General features: G+C 40.1%; 1 long non-coding RNA gene across 2 annotated transcripts in view; it reads right to left on the bottom strand.

Annotated features, from left to right (window-relative positions):
- Positions 1-8,052: 8,052 nt before the first annotated feature.
- Positions 8,053-17,667, bottom strand: part of LOC113916504 — a 98,168-nt gene continuing 88,553 nt past the window's right edge. The window contains exons 5-6 of one of the 2 annotated variants that reach the window (XR_003517958.1): positions 8,735-8,856; positions 8,053-8,112 (exon numbers count right to left, since the gene is read on the bottom strand). This is a non-coding gene — a long non-coding RNA (uncharacterized LOC113916504). Of the gene's footprint in view, positions 8,113-8,734; positions 8,857-17,335; positions 17,382-17,667 lie in introns of those variants that run through there. The other variant, XR_003517959.1, reaches the window with a different exon arrangement.

Below are 17,667 nucleotides of genomic sequence, written 5' to 3' on the forward strand. Positions count from 1 at the left end.
ATGCTAAAAATTCATTACCTTCATAGTCTCTTTTTTGGGAAGGCAAGAGGACAGAGATATCCCTTCGGTGATACACAGATAAAGCAATTCCCAAACACCTGAAGAAGATGCTCCAGACTGATAGGTTAAGCCTTTAACAGAATGTTTTGGTTTTCATTTAGTAATAAGCTGTAGGAGGAGGACGCAGGATGCTAAGTGCTATCTTTCCTGTTTCCCAGAGTTGACAACTCAAGGCCACAGCTGAACACAATAGGTCCGATATTGAAAGGACACACACACCCGTCTCTTCTACTTATTCCCAAATGGCTAACCATTTCTTTGACAAGCTGAACAGTACTCTGACACGTCCCTCATGTGAAGGAAGAGGAAGGAGAGAGAGTGGAGCTGGGGGAGGACAGGGTAATAATTAGAGACACTCAGATAGTGCTTACTGTAGGCCACAAACCATGCTACACATATTTAATTTTCTTTCCTCCCAGCCCTTTGAAGTAGGTACTATTATTATCTTAGGATAAGAAATTATTATCATAAGAAAACAGTGGCCTAGAGAAGTTAAGAAACTTGCTCCCGGCCACACAGCAGGTAAACAGCAGAGCTGGAATCAGGAAAAACCATCTGGGGCCAGGGTCAACACTCAACCAGAGCTGAGGAGTAGCTGCATCCACACTCTTGGGCCCAGCAAGGACTTGTTTCCATGGGATGGATGGACACTGTGGAAGTTGTCTGGGAGTTAAACACATTTACCAGTGCCAGGGGAGAGGGCTGTTCACAAAGCATATGTTCATAGGTTTTGGAAGAGGAACCAATGAAGAGAGAAAGGCTAAAGACCTAGGGGAGAATTAGAATTGCCGGGATGGACTCTGGAAAACAGTATGGCGGTTCCTCAAAAAGTTGAAAATAGAGCTACCCTATAACCCAGCAACTGCACTACTCGGTATTGACCCCAAAAACACAAATGAAGTGATCCGAAGGGGTACGTTGTGCCCCAATGTTTATAGCAGCAATGTCCACAATAGCCAAACTATGGAAAGAGCCTAGACGTCCATCAACAGATGAATGGATAAAACAGATGTGGTATACATATATACAATGGAATATTATGCAGCCATCAAAAGGAATGAAATCTTGCCATTTGCAATGATGTGGATGGAACTAGAGGGATTTTGCTAAGTGAAATAAGTCAATCAGAGAAAGATAAGTATCATATGATCTCACTGATATGAGGAATTTGAGAAACAAGACAGAGGATCATAGGGGAAGGGAGGGAAAAATGAAACAAGACAAAACCAGAGAGGGAGACAAACCATAAGAGACTCTTAATCTCAGGAAACAAACTGAGGGTTGCTGGAGTGGTGGGGGGTGGGAGGGATGGGGTGGCTGGGTGATGGACATTGGGGAGGGTAAGTGCCATGGTGAGCGCTGTGAATTGTGTAAGACTGATGAATCACAGACCTGTACCCCTGAAACAAATAATACATTATATGTTAATTAAAAAAAAGAATTGCCAGAACGGGTTCTGGAGGAGCGGGGACAGATTGGGACTTCCACAGACCAGAGGACTACCTTTCACCAGGAGAAAGGACAAGTAAAGATGCAGGTGACTTTTTAGCAACATGTTGGAAACTGAGGCATTTCACAGCTCATGAAGCAGGAAGAAAACCGGTGCTGGGTGTGAAAAGCCGGGAGTGTTTGGGGAGCTGACAGTTTGGAGTTCGCACTGAGAGGCTGCTGGACAGGTTTAGCAGCTTCTGAGGCAGGACCAGCCCCGTGGCTCGTGGCTCCATGGGGTAGGGCCCCATGTGAAATGAAAAGCAGGGTTCCCTGTCCAAAACTTGTTAAGAATCTCAAGACAACAATAGCATAGCGCTGAAACAAGCACAAGCACGAGGTTCTCCTGAGTCTGGGGCCTTAGGAGACTCAAAGGTCACATGCCTTGGGCCACGGCTGAGGGAGGAATGATTCTATAGACCTGTGTTGCCATCAGCCTGACTGCCCACAAACCGGATTTCCAATTCACTCTGCTGTTTCTAACCAAAACCTCTCTCCATGAGGAAGAAGAAAATCAGGTGGTGAGTCAGTTCCCTGTGATCACAGGCAGCTTTCCACCTCTTGATTTTGTAGCTGAGTGAGACCATTACTCTTTCCTTTCTGTAACAGAGGGTGTTGATTTTTATTTGTGAGCAAGTCTTGCTTATTATCCCTAAGTCTTTGGCCAGATTGTTCCATAGGACAGATAAATTACAAGCTTAAAACATGATTGTATTTCTTAAAACAGAGATCACATCTTTAACAACACAAAATTATTTCATTTTAAGAGATTAGAGAACATCTTCATGGGGCTCTGGCGGGGGGGGAGCGTGGGGGAGGGAGGTGTTTCTATGAAACAATTTTGAGACTAGCCAATTTCCTATACCCATGTAGAGGTTAAATGAGTTACAAGTCCTATTCTATAAACATTACATAGCAGGTTTCAAATTATATTTAATTTCAGAAAATTGACATTTTATCAGGGTATTTTCTTCCAACATAAATCTCACCTTCTCACCAAAAAAAAAAAAAAAGTGTTTTTCCAAATAGAAAATCTTTTAAATTATTAGTTGGAAATACTTGCTTTAGAGCTAATGAGATAATCAAATATTTGTTTAAATACTTGAATAACCTGGCTTGTGTATATAACTCCTATAATAATTTTCGTTGCCATGAACTCTCAAAGATACTGAGCATTCCTGGTGGTTATGTTTTCAAAAATATTTATATTATCAGATTAGCTGAAACTATTTTAACTATGTTTGTAGAGATTTTGTAGCAGCCAAAATGCACATGAAGAAACATTTTCAAAATAAATAAAGTGATAAAGATAAAATGAAGCAGGTAGTATTTTCTAGTCCTCCCTCCTGTCTTAAGAACATTTGTTAGGGGATACCTGGGTGGCTCAGCCCTTAAGTGTCTGCCTTCGGCTCAGGTCATGATCCCAGGGTCCTGGGATCAAGCCCCGCATTGGGCTTCCTGCTCTGTGGGAAGCCTGCTTCTCCCTCTCCCTCTGCCCCTGCTTGTGTTCCCTCTTTCGCTGTGTCTCTCTCTGTCAAATAAATAAATAAAATCTTTAAAAAAAGAACATTTATTAGTTTAAATATGCCATTTTTGAAAACCTGTAGGAATGTAAACTACAACCATTTGATTATATATGTAGCTCAATTTTTTTTCATTTTTTACTACCACTACAGCCACATTCATGCAGTCAGGCTCACATCAAACTTTGAACCTGCTAATTATTATGTCTATACTTTGAGTGGTCTGTCAAAATCTGTTTTTTCATCTGTGTAATGGAAGTTTTCATTCTTGAAATGATTATGGAAGCACCTTAGAAAATGTAATGCATATATAGGGAGGAAATATTCACATCACCCCTGGGTTTCAACCCTAACGTCATTACAGTGAAAGACTTGGACATGAGATGCCTTCGAAACCACAGTCCTTCAGCAATAATAAGTATATAACAACAACAACAGCAACAATAATAATAAACAGCGGCAGCAAAAGCAGCAATACTTACAGGCTTAGATGAGGATTAAATGAGACTATGTTATTAAAAACATGCTGCTCAACTATAAATAGGTAGATACCTAGATAGATGACGGACAGATAGATGAAAACATACATACACAGATGACAGAGGATATCATGCTGCAGGAACACGATTTGTACTCCAGAAATTCCCAACGTAATATAAGACATAATATGGATTCACAAATAATTACAGCACTTTGGATGATTATAACTGCCACAAAAGTAGTATACAGGAACAATGCTGACTGACACTTCTCTTTCTAGAAGACAAGTTAGTCAGATCAAGATGCCTACACGGGCTAAGAAGATATTAGGAGCAAAGTGATCCGACTAACTTGTGTTTTAGAAAAAGCAGCATTATTAGTCAGCATTATTAGGTCCAAGAAGGATCAGCCACACAATTTGTGAGACCCATGACAAAAGAAAAACGCAGGTCTCTTTGTTAAACTTTTCCTGGGAATTTCAGAACAGTAGCGGCTGAACAATAAGCAGAGGGCAGGACAGTTCTAAGTTCAGAACCGCCTGAGTGGCATCTCCCTCATACAGCAGAAGGTGACCCCTGCCTCCCAGAAGGTCACATAAAATAGGGAATTCCTAAAACATAAGGAGGGGTCATGTGCTAGGCAGCCAATAAAGATGACAGAAGTCCATTATAGAAATAAGATATTTTTCTCAGGCAGATAATCAAAGTTATAAAGTTTGGCTTACTTGTTTTCCTCTGAGACTCATAAGTTTATCTCATAAAGAAGACTCTGATACTAACACATATGTACAACATATAAAACATATACACAGCCACTCTCTTCTTTCCAGCTTCTTTCCATCAGAAACCATCTTAGAAGTCCCCAACTTTTTTTCAAAATTAAGATTGATCTTAAACCATTCTCTTCTTCCGGCCAAAATCATCACTTTTCTGTTGCACTGATAATGCACTATTTTTCACTGTCCATCCATACATTTCTGGATTACATTCTCTCAGTCCAGTCATGTGATTCTGGGGGAGCTGAGCTGCCCTCCCACACCCCTATTCTTTTTTTTTTTTTTTAAGAGTGACAGAGAGAGAGAAGAGCTCACTAGAGAGCATCAGGGGGAGGGCGGTGGAGGGGGTGGAGGGGGTCCTCAATCTCACCCTGAGATCATAACCTGAGCCTAAATCAAGAGGAGGATACTTAAGCGACTGAGCCACCCCGGTACCCCACCCCTATTCCTTTTAATGCTAATAGGACCCAGGCCCAGCCAGGTTTAAAAACCCCTTTTTCTAGCCACAGTGGTCTGATATGGACACTCTCAAACTTCAATATGCACACCAATCAACTAGGGATCTTTTAATATGCAGATTCTGATTCAGCAGGATGAGGGCCTGAGAATCTGCTTTTCTAAGAAGCTCCCAGAAGAAGCCTCTGCTGGTGATCTGTGGACAACACTGGGAGTAGCAAGGACCTAGATGTGTCCACAGGACCTAGGGTTGTGCACTCTAACCAAACCAGATCAGTCAACACATAGAAAGCCCAGGGGTGGCTGAGCAGAGATGGAAAGAGAAGGAATGACCATTTTGTTTCTTCTTCCAGCTAGTTGTACCTGATGCCAGTTCCTCCTCACTTGTCACACAGGCCAATAAATCTACCTTTTGTTTAAATAAGGCTGGATCAGATTTCTTCACTTGCAACCAAAAGAATACTTAGAATATAAACTTTCTTTAGATCTGACAGTGCCCACACTGTCCCGAACACAAGGCTATTCCTTATTTGCTACCTTTGCAATCCACCTACCTTAAAGAATTTTGAATTCTGACTCAAGATTAAAAGAAATAACTAGGAACAAATATATAATTGCCAAATTACTTGTTACATGTTTGAAATTCACTTATTTTTCTGTTATATTAAATTAAGTAAAACTAACAATACTTTTAAGGCTTCTCTTCGGTCAACTGAGTAAAAATATGGTATTCATTAAAAATTTTTATTTCTAATCTGCTAGCTTCCTGTGTTTCCTATTAACTTCTCTATGGGTAACTATAACCTCTGGAACCAGGACAAGGGGTAAAATACAGATCCAGTCTGTTGCAGGGAGCAGACATTTGTAGAACTAGATTGGTATTCTAAATAGGATGCTGTTGGGTCCTAAAATTACACCAAGTTCATATGTGTCTACAAACTATACTTACCTATAAAAGTGTAAACTAATTGTTATTAATTCTTGTTAAAAATACACTGAGATGATTTTGCATTTTTAAAATTAGGCTCTCTGTTAAAGGCATTGTGGACTAAATTAATCATCATCTATTCACATGGCATAAATGATTAATCACCCTTGGAGAACAGATGGGTGGCAATTCTGAAGACAAGGTTAAGTAAACACTTGGAGAAGTCTTCCTAGTGAAAATGACTCTTGGTTCTGAGAGGTGATAATGTCATCGTTCTCAGAACAAATAGAACAGATATTCCCATTACAAGTACAAATAGAAGGAATTAGCAAATTCACAACGCATGGTTGTTATCCTTTTGTTAGAGCAATTTATACTGAGTCCAAGTAACAGTTTATTAAAACTGTCATTTTGTAAAACTACGATAAATCAAAAAGCAAAACAACTTTACCAGGTCAGTTCTTGCTCACAGCCTTTATATGCTTCTTTCTTTAGAGGCCTTGTCTGTTTCCTTGGGCCAGGTGAGGTGCTTTGCGTGGGCTCCTATGGCATCCGCAGAACTCCCGTCATCTGCAGAACCACACTACACCTGTTTGCTTTTCTGAATAGCTCGCTTCCTCTTCCCACAACCCTCTGCATAGTTAAACATTTAGCACAAAGTGTTTTAAATATCTGTTTACTACATGGACAAGAAAGTTGGCAGATGCTATATTACAACCGATTCAATTCAAATGTGAAGAGTACCTTATGCTTGTAAGTTGCTTGCATAATGCTGATGTAATCTGCTTTGAAAAAAATTCATACAGCATCAAGTTTGAATTTTGCTTTACAGTGTATTAGCATGAAAAGATTTTGTTTTTCTTATATAAAATAAAGCTACCCGATGCTGTTGAGTTTGGCTAAAAAAAAAATGGGTGCTCTGCTTGCCTTTAAAAACCTTCAAATGCAAAGTCATAACCAAGGATTTAATACTGTTAATGAAATAAAACAAAACAAAACAAAAAAACAGGTAAGTACCTTACAACTGTCCCAAGGTAAAGGAAGGAACTTATGTTTTTTCTGCCATGAATTATATCAACAAGTACCACTAGGGGGAGCTTCATATCTTCTTATTCACAGTAAACAGACCGCTACACTGGAAGCATATATTGCTATATCCATAAGCCAGTATTTTACATGCTTCATTGTATGTGCAAGTTAATTTATCCCTAAATTTTATCTTAGCCCAAATATAGATATATTGATATCTATAAAATAATTTCATTTATATTCATTGAATAGTAATCAATTTACTCTCAAATGATCACTTTTCTTGAGGGACATTAACACCACATGTAATTTTTTCTCCATTTTCATGGCTCTACAGACATGATAAGTAAAAAACGTATTCAGAATCAAAAATACTAAACTTTTCCATTCCAAAAATAGGTAACAATTATGTATTTGCCTAAAGAAATTAAAGGAAAAAAAAGATTTAGCAACTATCTTTAATTTAATGATGAGTTTCTCAAACTTTCTCAGTGAATAGCACACTTAGTGTCTCGGCAATTTTTTCATGCTGTTCCAGGACAAAATAACACCCAAAGTTCTGTTCATTAAGTAGTTAGATTTATCAACTTAAGAAGTATTGAGCTTCTAAAAAAAAGTAGTTTCTAACAACTTCACAGCTATTTGAAAGAAAATACACATAAACAGAAAGAAAAAATAGTATTTTATTTCATCATTCCACACTAACCTATTATCAATTGTTGTTTAACAAATTACCCCCAAAATTTAATGGCTTAAAAAACAAATAGAATTGACCCTTGAACAATTAGTACTATTAGTACTATTAGTACTTAACTACTATTAGTAGTTAAGTTTTGGAGGAGTTAAAAGTTAATATGCGGTACCCCTGGCCCCTTCAAAACTTAACTACTAATAGCCTACTGCTGACCAGAAGCCTTACAGATAAAATAGTTTATTATATGTTATTTACTTATTTCCTTACTTACATATATTATATGAAATATATACTGTATTCTTACAGTGAAGTAAGCTAGAGAAAAGAAAACGTTATTAAGAAAGCCATAAGTAGGGGCGCCTGGGTGGCTCAGTCAGTTAAGCATCTGCCTTCAGCTCAGGTCATGATCCCAGGGTCCTGGGCTCGAGCCCCATGTCTGGCTCCCTGCTCAGAGGGGAATCTGCTTCTCCCTCTTCCTCTGCCCCGTCCCCTGCTTTTGCTCTCTTTCTCTGTGTGTCAGATAAATAAATAAAATCTCAAAAAAAAAAAAAAAAAGTCATAAGTAGGGGCGCCTGGGGTGGCTCAGTTGGTTAAGCATCCGACTCTTTATCTCAGTTCAAGTCTTGATCTCAAGGTTGTGAGTTCAAGCCCTGAATTGGGCTCCATGCTGGGCTGGCACCTATTTAAAAAAAAAAAAAGAAAGAAAGAAAAGAAAAGAAAGTCATAAGGAAAATACATTTATAGTGCTGTACTGTATCAAAAAAAAAAAAAAACCCGTGTACAAGTGGACCCATGCTGTTCAAATCTGAGTTGTTCAAGAGTCAGCTGTATTTATCATCTCTTCTGTGGATCAGGAATTTGGGAGGGGCTTAACTGGGTGTCTGTGTCTCGGAATCTCTCTTGAGGTTGCAGTCAGGACGTCAAGGAGGGCTGGAAGGCCCACTTCCAAGATGGCTCATTCATGTGACTATTGGCAGAAAGCTTCAGTTTCCTGTTGGCTGTTGGAAAACAGGCTCAGTTCCTTGTCACATGGTCACTTCCATAGGGCTGCCTGAGTGTCTTCACAACATGGCAGCTGGCTTGCTCAAAAATGAGCAATCCAAGGGGGAAAGCAAGGAATTGCTTCAATGCCTTTTATGAAACAGACTTGGAAGCTACACAATCACTTCTGCCATGTTTGACTTTTTAAGAAGCTAGTTACTGAGTTCAGCCCATACTCAAGATAAGAAAAATTAGGCTCTGTCTCTTAGAAGAAAAATTATCAAATAATTTTGGACACATTTTATAATCACTACACTTACCAGTGAGGTCCATGCACCTGTCGGGCACTGTACTGGTTAACTTCTGTGTCAACTTGACAGGGCTAAAGGATGCCAAGAGAGCTGGTAACACATTGTTTCTGGGTGTGTCTCTGACAGCATTTCTGGAAGAGATTAGCATTTGAATCTGTAGACTGAGTAAAGAAGACTGCCCTCTCCAATTCAGGTGGGCATCATCCAATCTGTTGAGGGCTTGAATAGAACAAAAAGGCAGAGGAAGGGCAAATGTGCTCTCTGTTCTCTGCCTGAGCTGGGATATCTATCTTCTCCTGCCTTCGGGTTCTTGGGTCTTCAGGCTCAAAGTGTGATTTACACCATCAGCTCCCCTCGTTCTCAGGCCTTCAGGTTTGGATTCAATCTACAACACCAGCTTTCCTGGGCTTCCAGCTAACAGACCGGCAGATCACAGAACTCCTCAGCCTCCATAATCACATGAGCCAATCCCTTGTTAATTATCTCTTTCTCTATATCCATGCATCTATGTATGTCTGTGTATATGTATGTATTTTTGAATATCCTACTGGATCTGTTTCTCTGGAGAACCTGACTAATATAGGCCCTATACACTCAAACTTTGGAATCAGATTAGAAACGGGACCCTCATTTTCTGTTCCACATTGATTTTCATGTGCTATCTGCTTTTTATCATAGCAACCACTGAACTCTCAGCTTCACAAAGATATGTCTGTTATAAAAGCAATGTAGCACAATCCAGGTTGAAATTGTAGGCTACCTGATGCTCGTAGTTCACTTAGCAGCCAACAGATGTATTTCCCTTTAAAGTTTTAAATATGTCATTTGGCCCCTGTGAGTTCATTGCAGCCCCGCCAGACTTCCCCAGTGCACAATTAGACTTAATGACCTTTTTCTCAGAGGTAAAAATTAAGGTTGAATGTATGTTTTAAAAAGCCCTTCTAAACATGTCAATAGTTTCTCTATTTGTATTTCTTTTTTTTTTTTTTTTTAAAGATTTTATTTATTTATTTGCCAGAGAGAGAGAGACAGCAAGAGAGGGAACACCAGCAGGGGGAGTGGGAGAGGGAGAAGCAGACTTCCCGCTGAGCAGGGAGCCTAATGCAGGGCTCCATCCCAGGACCCCGGGATCATGACCTGAGCCGAAGGCAGATGCTTAACCGATTGAGCCACCCAGGCGCCCCACTACTTGTATTTCAAACAAATTATAAGAGAAAACTGGGGAGGCTATTTCTAGCCATGGTCTTGAAATAGAATAAAAGTTTTATCTTGTTATGAATGCATGTGGAATGTAAAAGTATTCTATGAGCAGAACATTTTTCCTCTGCCCAGTTTTAGCCAAATGTCAGCTGGATATGAAGAAAAAGCAGTATAAGAATAGGAAACACAACATTAACAAAGTTCACTTATAAAAAAAAATCAATATCCAGAAAATAATTCCTTCCTTTTTATTAAACAAAAACAAACAAACAAACAAAAAAACCACCTTTTAAAAATTCTCCTTTCCAGGGGTGCCTGGGTGGCTCAGTCGTTAAGCGTCTGCCTTCGGCTCAGGTCATGATCCCAGGGTCCTGGGATCGAGCCCCGCATCGGGCTCCCTGCTCTGCGGGAAGCCTGCTTCTCCCTCTCCCGCTCCCCCTGTTTGTATTCCCTCTCTCGCTGTGTCTCTCTGTCAAATAAATAAAGAAAATCTTTAAAAAAAAATTCTCCTTTCCTAATATAATGGTATTTTAGTGTTGGCCGGGAGTCTGTGCCAAATGATTACACAGACCATCTCTTTCCTCACTTGTAGGAAGTTAGTCTTCAATAGAAAGAAAGTTCAGGTAATGAAAGAAAGGTCTTCCTGTTAATTATAGCAGGTAGAAAAACAAAACAAAAAAAATATTTCTCTTTGCTTTTTCCTGAAATCCCACTAAAATAACAAAAAAATTTTTGCAGGCATAATCCCACGAAAACAGAGAAGGAAGAGGTGATGACAGCAAATGATTATGGTCCACAAAACACTGGAAGATGGAAAGCTGATAACCTAGTTGTAAATGACATAGGTTTTAGCGTTCTCTGTTTGGCTAAGTACCTGAAGACGAAAATCCCAACGCTAAGCAAGTTGAGTCATGCCACAGAAACTCAGAACATATCCATCAATAAAGGAACCACGGGCTTCTGAAGGCACTAGGTTTGCAAGTAGGGCTGAAAACAGTGAGAATTTGTTAAAAGTCTTAATAAGGAGACTGGCATGGCTCTTTAGTCCATGCAGGCACATGACTACGTATCATAGAAGATGGTAGATTCCAGAGAGCCTAGGTGGCGCAGTCAATTAAGCATCGGACTCTTGGTTTCAGCTCAGGTCCTGATCTCAGGGTCGTGAGATCAAGCCCTACATCAGGCTCCATGCTCAGTGTGAAGTCAGCTTGAGACTCTCTCTCCCTCTCCCTCTGCCCCTCCTGCTTGTGCTCTCTCTCTCTAAAATAAATAAATCTTAAAAAAAAAAAAGTATATACCTACTGATAACTGAGATGTTGAATGAGTCTACTCTCAGGGAGCTCCCTATTCCCCTTCCACTCTGGGCCTTGAGAAGGCTGACTGTCAGGATTACACTCCGTCATGTGAAATAGCAGAGAAAGTCTTCTGGGGAAACTGTCTAGCCCTATAGATATGGATAGCCAGGAGTTCCACAGCAAGACTGCTAGCCCAGCTCCTTCCTGACCGCTCCACAATGAAACCATGACACTTGATAAGCTTTCTGTGAACACAGGGCTTCCAACCAGCATTTTAGCAATCCAATCTTTTATTATGAAGTAACTTATATAAAAATTTCCAGATCAAAACAAAGATCTCCTGCGGCTCCTGGCTGGCTCAGTCAGTGGAGCGTGCGACTCTTAATTTCATGGTTGTAGGTTCAAGCCCCATGTTGGGTACAGAGATTACTTAAAATTAGAAGAAAAAAAAAGAACAAAGATCTCCTGTAACCTTTTTGTTCAAATTTTCCAAACATCAGCATTTCCTGAATATATACGATCACCAATGTCCTCTTTCGTTCTCTCCCCTGCCCCGTGTGCCTGTCTGTGTGTGCACACATGCATGTGTGTGTAGGTGCTCATATACTCATTACCATCAGTTGTGTTTTGAACCTCAATTGAAAAGCAAGCTTTGGGGGTCCCTGGGTGGCTCAGTCAGTTAAGCATCTGCCTTCAGCTCAGGTCATGATCCCGGAGTCCTGGGATCAAGCTCCTCATCAGGCTCCCTGCTCAGCGGGGTTAAATAAATAAATAAATAAATAAATAAATAAATAAATAAAAAATAAAATAAAATAAAAAAGTATAAGCTTTACATTCTATTGGATGACCCTCACAGTGTATGTCAGGGCCAGATGCAGGTTATGCATCCCTGACAGGAATACCGTGGAAATCATGGCATGATTTTCTCAGTGCATCTCATCAGCGGTTTCAAAGTTAGCAAAAAAACAAAAAATAAACAAACAAAACAAAACAAAAAGCAAGTACTAAGTATGAGAAATTTCTAAGAAGTACAGGAAAAAAAATGAAGCCAGAGTTTACTATTGTAAAGAACGAGAAGGAGTCTGAGACTTTACCCTACTTACAAGCCAACAAATTGGCCTGGCAGAGTTCCATGGATGCTGGCAAATGACTGGAGACTCCTGGACCAGAAGCGAAGAATTTTATTACTCACAGAATAGCAAGCAGCATGAACCTCACGGTTGCTCTGACTCCCCTTGCCCTCCATGTCCAATGGGGGTGACAAAGAATGGCCCAGGTGGATACTTCACATGCTGTGGAACTGTATCACAGCTGAGGACCCCTGAGCTTAGGGAACCCCAGTCTTTTATGATGGGCTGAAAGCAAGCCTGCATGACCTTCACCTCAGAGGGAGACATCATCTTCAACATACTGGACAGTAAACAAACCTGTCCCCTGGCCTGGAGGGAGACACCATCACTGTCTTCCAAAGCTGCTGACTATACATATTCTTGAAATGGTAGTGTGGAACAAAGCTGTCACTGTCTCTAGTCATAAAATGTACAGAAATGCAAAAAAGCCATGGGGAATTGTATCCTATCCACTATGGGACCTACTTCCAAAAATAACTGCATAGCCATAATAGAGTAAACTCTAGATATTGACCAAAAATTATGACTTAACTATATTGGGAATGGGGAAGAATAGGAAGAGTGAGTTGAGAAAGGTGGGATCACATAAAAGACAGTAAATCCTAACATTCTATAGTAGGAAATGATTAGATAAAATCTAAACTAGCAAATCAAGAAAGAGAAGTAAAAGTAATTATTTTTTAAAAATGAGAATAAAGTGTTGTATGTGGTATTACCTCTAAGACATAGTTCTCCTGTTATCTATCAGGAGCCCATCTATGACAAAAAATATGGATGGGAGCAGGGGTAGGTGAAGGTAGAAAAAAGGTAGTGTTGGGATTTTATAAAAAGCCAAGTGTTGTCTCATTTAATCTCTTCTTCCATGTATAGGTTTACTGCACTTAAAAAAAAAAAAACAAAATCAGGGGCACCTGGGTGGCTCAGCTGATTAAGCGTCTGACTCCTGATTTTAGCTCAGGTCATGGTCTCAGGGTCTTGAGATCCAGCCCCCTGTTGGGCTCTGCACTGGGCATGGAGACTGCTTAAGATTCTCTCTGCCTCTTCCCCCCTCCCCCTACTGCTCACTTGCTCTCTCTCTCAAAAATAAATAAAAAGGAGAAGGAAGTTCCTATTTAAAAAAAAATAAAAAGTTATGAAAGTATATATAGCAGAAAGTAGGAGTGCCCATGCCCATTAATAGGAAGGAATGAATCAAGAAAGAGGAAGGCAGGGCACCTGGGTGGCTCAGTTGGCTGAGCGTCCAACTCTGGATTTTGGCTCAGGTCATGATCTCATGGTCATGAGACTGAATCCCACATTGGGGGGGGTGTCCCTGATCAGTGGGGAGTCTGCTTCTTTCCTTCCTCTCCCTCTTCCCCTCCTCCCACTTGCATGCACATTCTCTCTCTTTCAAATAAATAAATAAATCTTTAAAAAAAAGGAGAAAGGGGGCACCTGGGTGGCTCAGTTGGTTAAGCAACTGCCTTCGGCTCAGGTCATGATCCTGGAGTCCCAGGATGGAGTCCCGCATCGGGCTCCCTGCTCAGCGGGGAGTCTGTTTCTCCCTCTGATCCTCCTCCCTCTCATGCTCTCTGTCTCCCATTCTTTCTCTCTCAAATAAATAAATAAATCTTTTTTTTTTTAAGATTTTATTTATTTATTTGAGAGAGAGAATGAGATAGAGAGAGAGAGCATGAGAGGGGGGAGGGTCCAAGGGAGAAGCAGACACCCTGCTGAGCAGGGAGCCCGATGCGGGACTCAATCCCGGGACTCCAGGATCATGACCTGAGCCGAAGGCAGTCGCTTAACCAACTGAGCCACCCAGGCGCCCAAATAAATAAATAAATCTTAAAAAAAAAAGGAGAAAGAAAGAGGAAGGCATAATGCAGGGAAAAGAGATCAATATAGAAAGGGCTGAGGGGCTCCACCAGATGACATAGATAGGGATCCCAGAATGACAGCTATGCAATGGGCATAGACAACCAGGTCCAACTAGAGTAGTGAAAAGAACTGGGAAGAAATTTCCCTAGGTACAATAAAATGGCTAGAAAATGCCCTAATAGCTGGCAAAGACATTGTGTTGAATCGGTGTTTCTGAGGGGGAGTACGATTATTTATTACCTCAGACCAGCAGGCATAAACAGGCTGATGGTCATGCAGTACGAACAAAAGAACATACATGAAAGAAAAAGTAATCATAATTTACTACACGGCAAACCTGTGGATATTCCTTATAATAATGTGAACACTGAATACCAACCCAAACAAAATGATAAAATAACCGGAGTAGAAAGATGCACGTGAATGAGGGCACACAGGTGTGGTGGGAATGGGGGAGAAAGACAACTACACCCTCACTTCCTACGGTGAGAACCTGACAGATAATGCATAAAACTGAAAAATCAGGAAGTAGCCAAGTAAACATGTCATCTAGAGCTGTAAAGGTAAACATAAAATTCAGTGTCTAAATAATTGGTGAATGTAGTTTCCTTGGGGAAAAGAAAATGGGCAGAAATGACAAAGAATTAGTGTTTTTCGTTATTTGCCTCCTGAAGTTTTATACATTTATGTCTTTGATGTAAGTACAAAGTTGCGTTTTTTTGTTGTTTTTTTTTAAGAAATAAGGGAAAGTTGAGGGACGCCTGGGTGGCTCAGTCGGTTAAGCAGCTGCCTTTGGCCTAGGTCATGATCCCAGGGTCCTGGGATCAAGTCCTGAATCGGGCTCCTTGCTCAGCAGGGAGCTTGCTTCTCCCTCTGCCTGCCGCCCCCCCTGCTTGTGCTCGCTCTCTCTCTCTGACAAATAATAAATAAAATCTTTAAAAAAAAAAAAAAAGAAGGGAAAGTTGGAAGGGAGGAAGAAGGGAGAGAGCAACATGTCTACTTTTCATCTGGTATAACTGGAAATATTAATAGAAATGTCAAATCCAAACTGATAGGATTTCCCAAGGTACACTTATTTTGTCTTGGTAGGTTGCAGGTAAAGGGACAGGCGACACCTAAAAAAGAAAGAATACTCCTTAATATTTACAGGAATAGGGAAATGAAAGCAAACTCAGGAGGATGTTCTGACATGCCTTGGAAATACATGTTCAGGAAGGAGTTATTCACAGTATGTTTCCAAAGCCATGGGTTCTTTATTTTCTTAGCAGAGTTTTCAGTTACCAGCAGATGTTATTGAGCAATCTGGAAACAGAAATTGTGAAAATAAAGGGGGGCAAAAAGAAAGTCTACCCACACCTTTTCTTCCATTACTATGTTCCTGTGGTTGCTACTACTTCACTTTAACAAATATTGTTTTTTATCAAGACAACAACTGCCCGATTATAATTTGAATTTCAGGAATATTAACCAACGTGTTCTGATTCGAACCAAAGAAAATGTGACGTAGATGACACTTTGTCATCACTGACTTAGCTCCCTCAGGAGTTCAGGGATAGGCCATGTTTTCATTTCTACCAATGATGCATTTTTATGCCCTGTATGGAGGCTATTATCAGAGGCTGCTTCCTGGTGGATACATATTCCTGCGGCCCCCAAACCTTCTTGTTATAGATACACACTTTCTCAACTTCTCCGAGTACATTTAACTTATAAAGCCATGAAAAATTGATAGGTACAATGAAACGCAACGGGCACCAATTCCTAATAAGGATGTCCATAGCACTATTTTTTAATAGGATTTCATTATAAAACTCCTAACTAATTCAACTCAAATCCTTGAACTCGAAACTAGGAAAGCAACCTAACTTATAATGTTAACAACTGCTGTAGGCTATGAGCCCCTCCGAGAACCAACCCCTGCTTCTATTAGCACAGTGGAAACAACACAGTAGGACAGGAAAAGGGTATACTAGAACTGACTCATTCCATAAGTAGCTATTTTTGAGATATTTAACCACTTTGAACCCAGTCTCTTTATAGGGAAAATAAAGAAGATAAGGCCTTCTTTACAAATGCTCTACCATACGAAGTACCTTTCTTAAGGAAGACATTCATCAAATACAAGTGTTCCCTTCCTCTAATTGCTTGAAGAATGGGAAGAGAATATGCAGGCTTCATTCCTACATTTCCTTTTACATGAGAAGGTTCCACACTCCCTCCTCTTATTTGGGATTCAAGAAGGAAATGAAGAAATTAGCCTATGAAAGACCTCCTTGTGAGCTTGTATTCAATTCTTGTTAGAGGATTTGGAAAATCAGATCAACCCCCTGGGTTCTGCTCTTTCACTCTTGAGTCTGGACTTCCTTAAATCATTGACAGAGAGTTTTTTTTTTCTAGTGACATTGTCAAATCAAAGGCTAGCCAGGGCCAGCTGGATTGCCCTCTTGAGAAAGGGTCTCTTAATAAAGATGGCTTGATAACATAACTCACTGTCATCCCTTTTCAGGAAGTTAGGAGGAAACATAGTGGAGAAAAAGCCCAAACCATAAGAAACACAGAAAGAGGTGGTGATAAAAAGTTTTCGTAAGTTAGCAGTTTATAATGAGGAATTCCTCATCTTTTCTCCTTGGGTATCATCTGTAATATGATCTTATGTTTGTGTGGAATACACAAAAATCTTAGGAAGTGGAAAAATATTAGAGATCCTTAAAATAGATAACCGCAATGTGCAGATGTAGAAGTTGTTCACAGAGGCCAGAGCCTTGACCATTAATTAGTAATGGATCCCATTTCTATCCATGCACTTCTTTAGTTCATGTATACAAGTGCATATAAAAACTGTTTTTTTGTGTGTTGTACAGTTACATCACTGCATTGTTCTGCTATTTAGAAATTAGCTAATAGGCTTTAGATTTATTTTAAGGAACTCTCAGCAAAATCATACTTTCTATTTAGGTGAGACAGTATTTTGTTTTGTTTTTTTAAAGATTTATTTATTTGTCAGAGAGAGAAAGAGAGAGAGAGAACACAAGCAGGGGGAGCAGCAGAGGGAGAGGGAGAAGCAGGCTCCCTGCTGAGCAAGGAGCCTGATGCAGGGCTCGATCCCAGCACCCTGTAATCATGACCGGAACTGAAGACAGATGCCCAACCGACTGAGCCATCCAGGCGTCCCTAGGTGAGACAGTTTAAGGGGTCAGTATAAAATGAAAAGCTAGGTATTTTGAGAATCCAGTTAGAAAATAAGGAAATTGTCTGCTACCTTGTTGCTAACTCTAGAAATAAAAATGAGACTGTTTCCTCCCTCCTTTGTATTGTTCTTGGGTTCTTCTCTGAATGCAAAAATGTCAAAGATATCTTGCTAAAGCCCAGGAAGTTGCTATGCAACCTACATATGAAATTATTTCTACCTTTAATCCTGAGGATCCATAATTCTGCTATTTAAGAAACAAACATGTTG

The sequence above is a fragment of the Zalophus californianus genome, chromosome 1 (genome assembly GCF_009762305.2).
Source record: "Zalophus californianus isolate mZalCal1 chromosome 1, mZalCal1.pri.v2, whole genome shotgun sequence".
Taxonomy (NCBI): Eukaryota; Metazoa; Chordata; class Mammalia; order Carnivora; family Otariidae; genus Zalophus; species Zalophus californianus.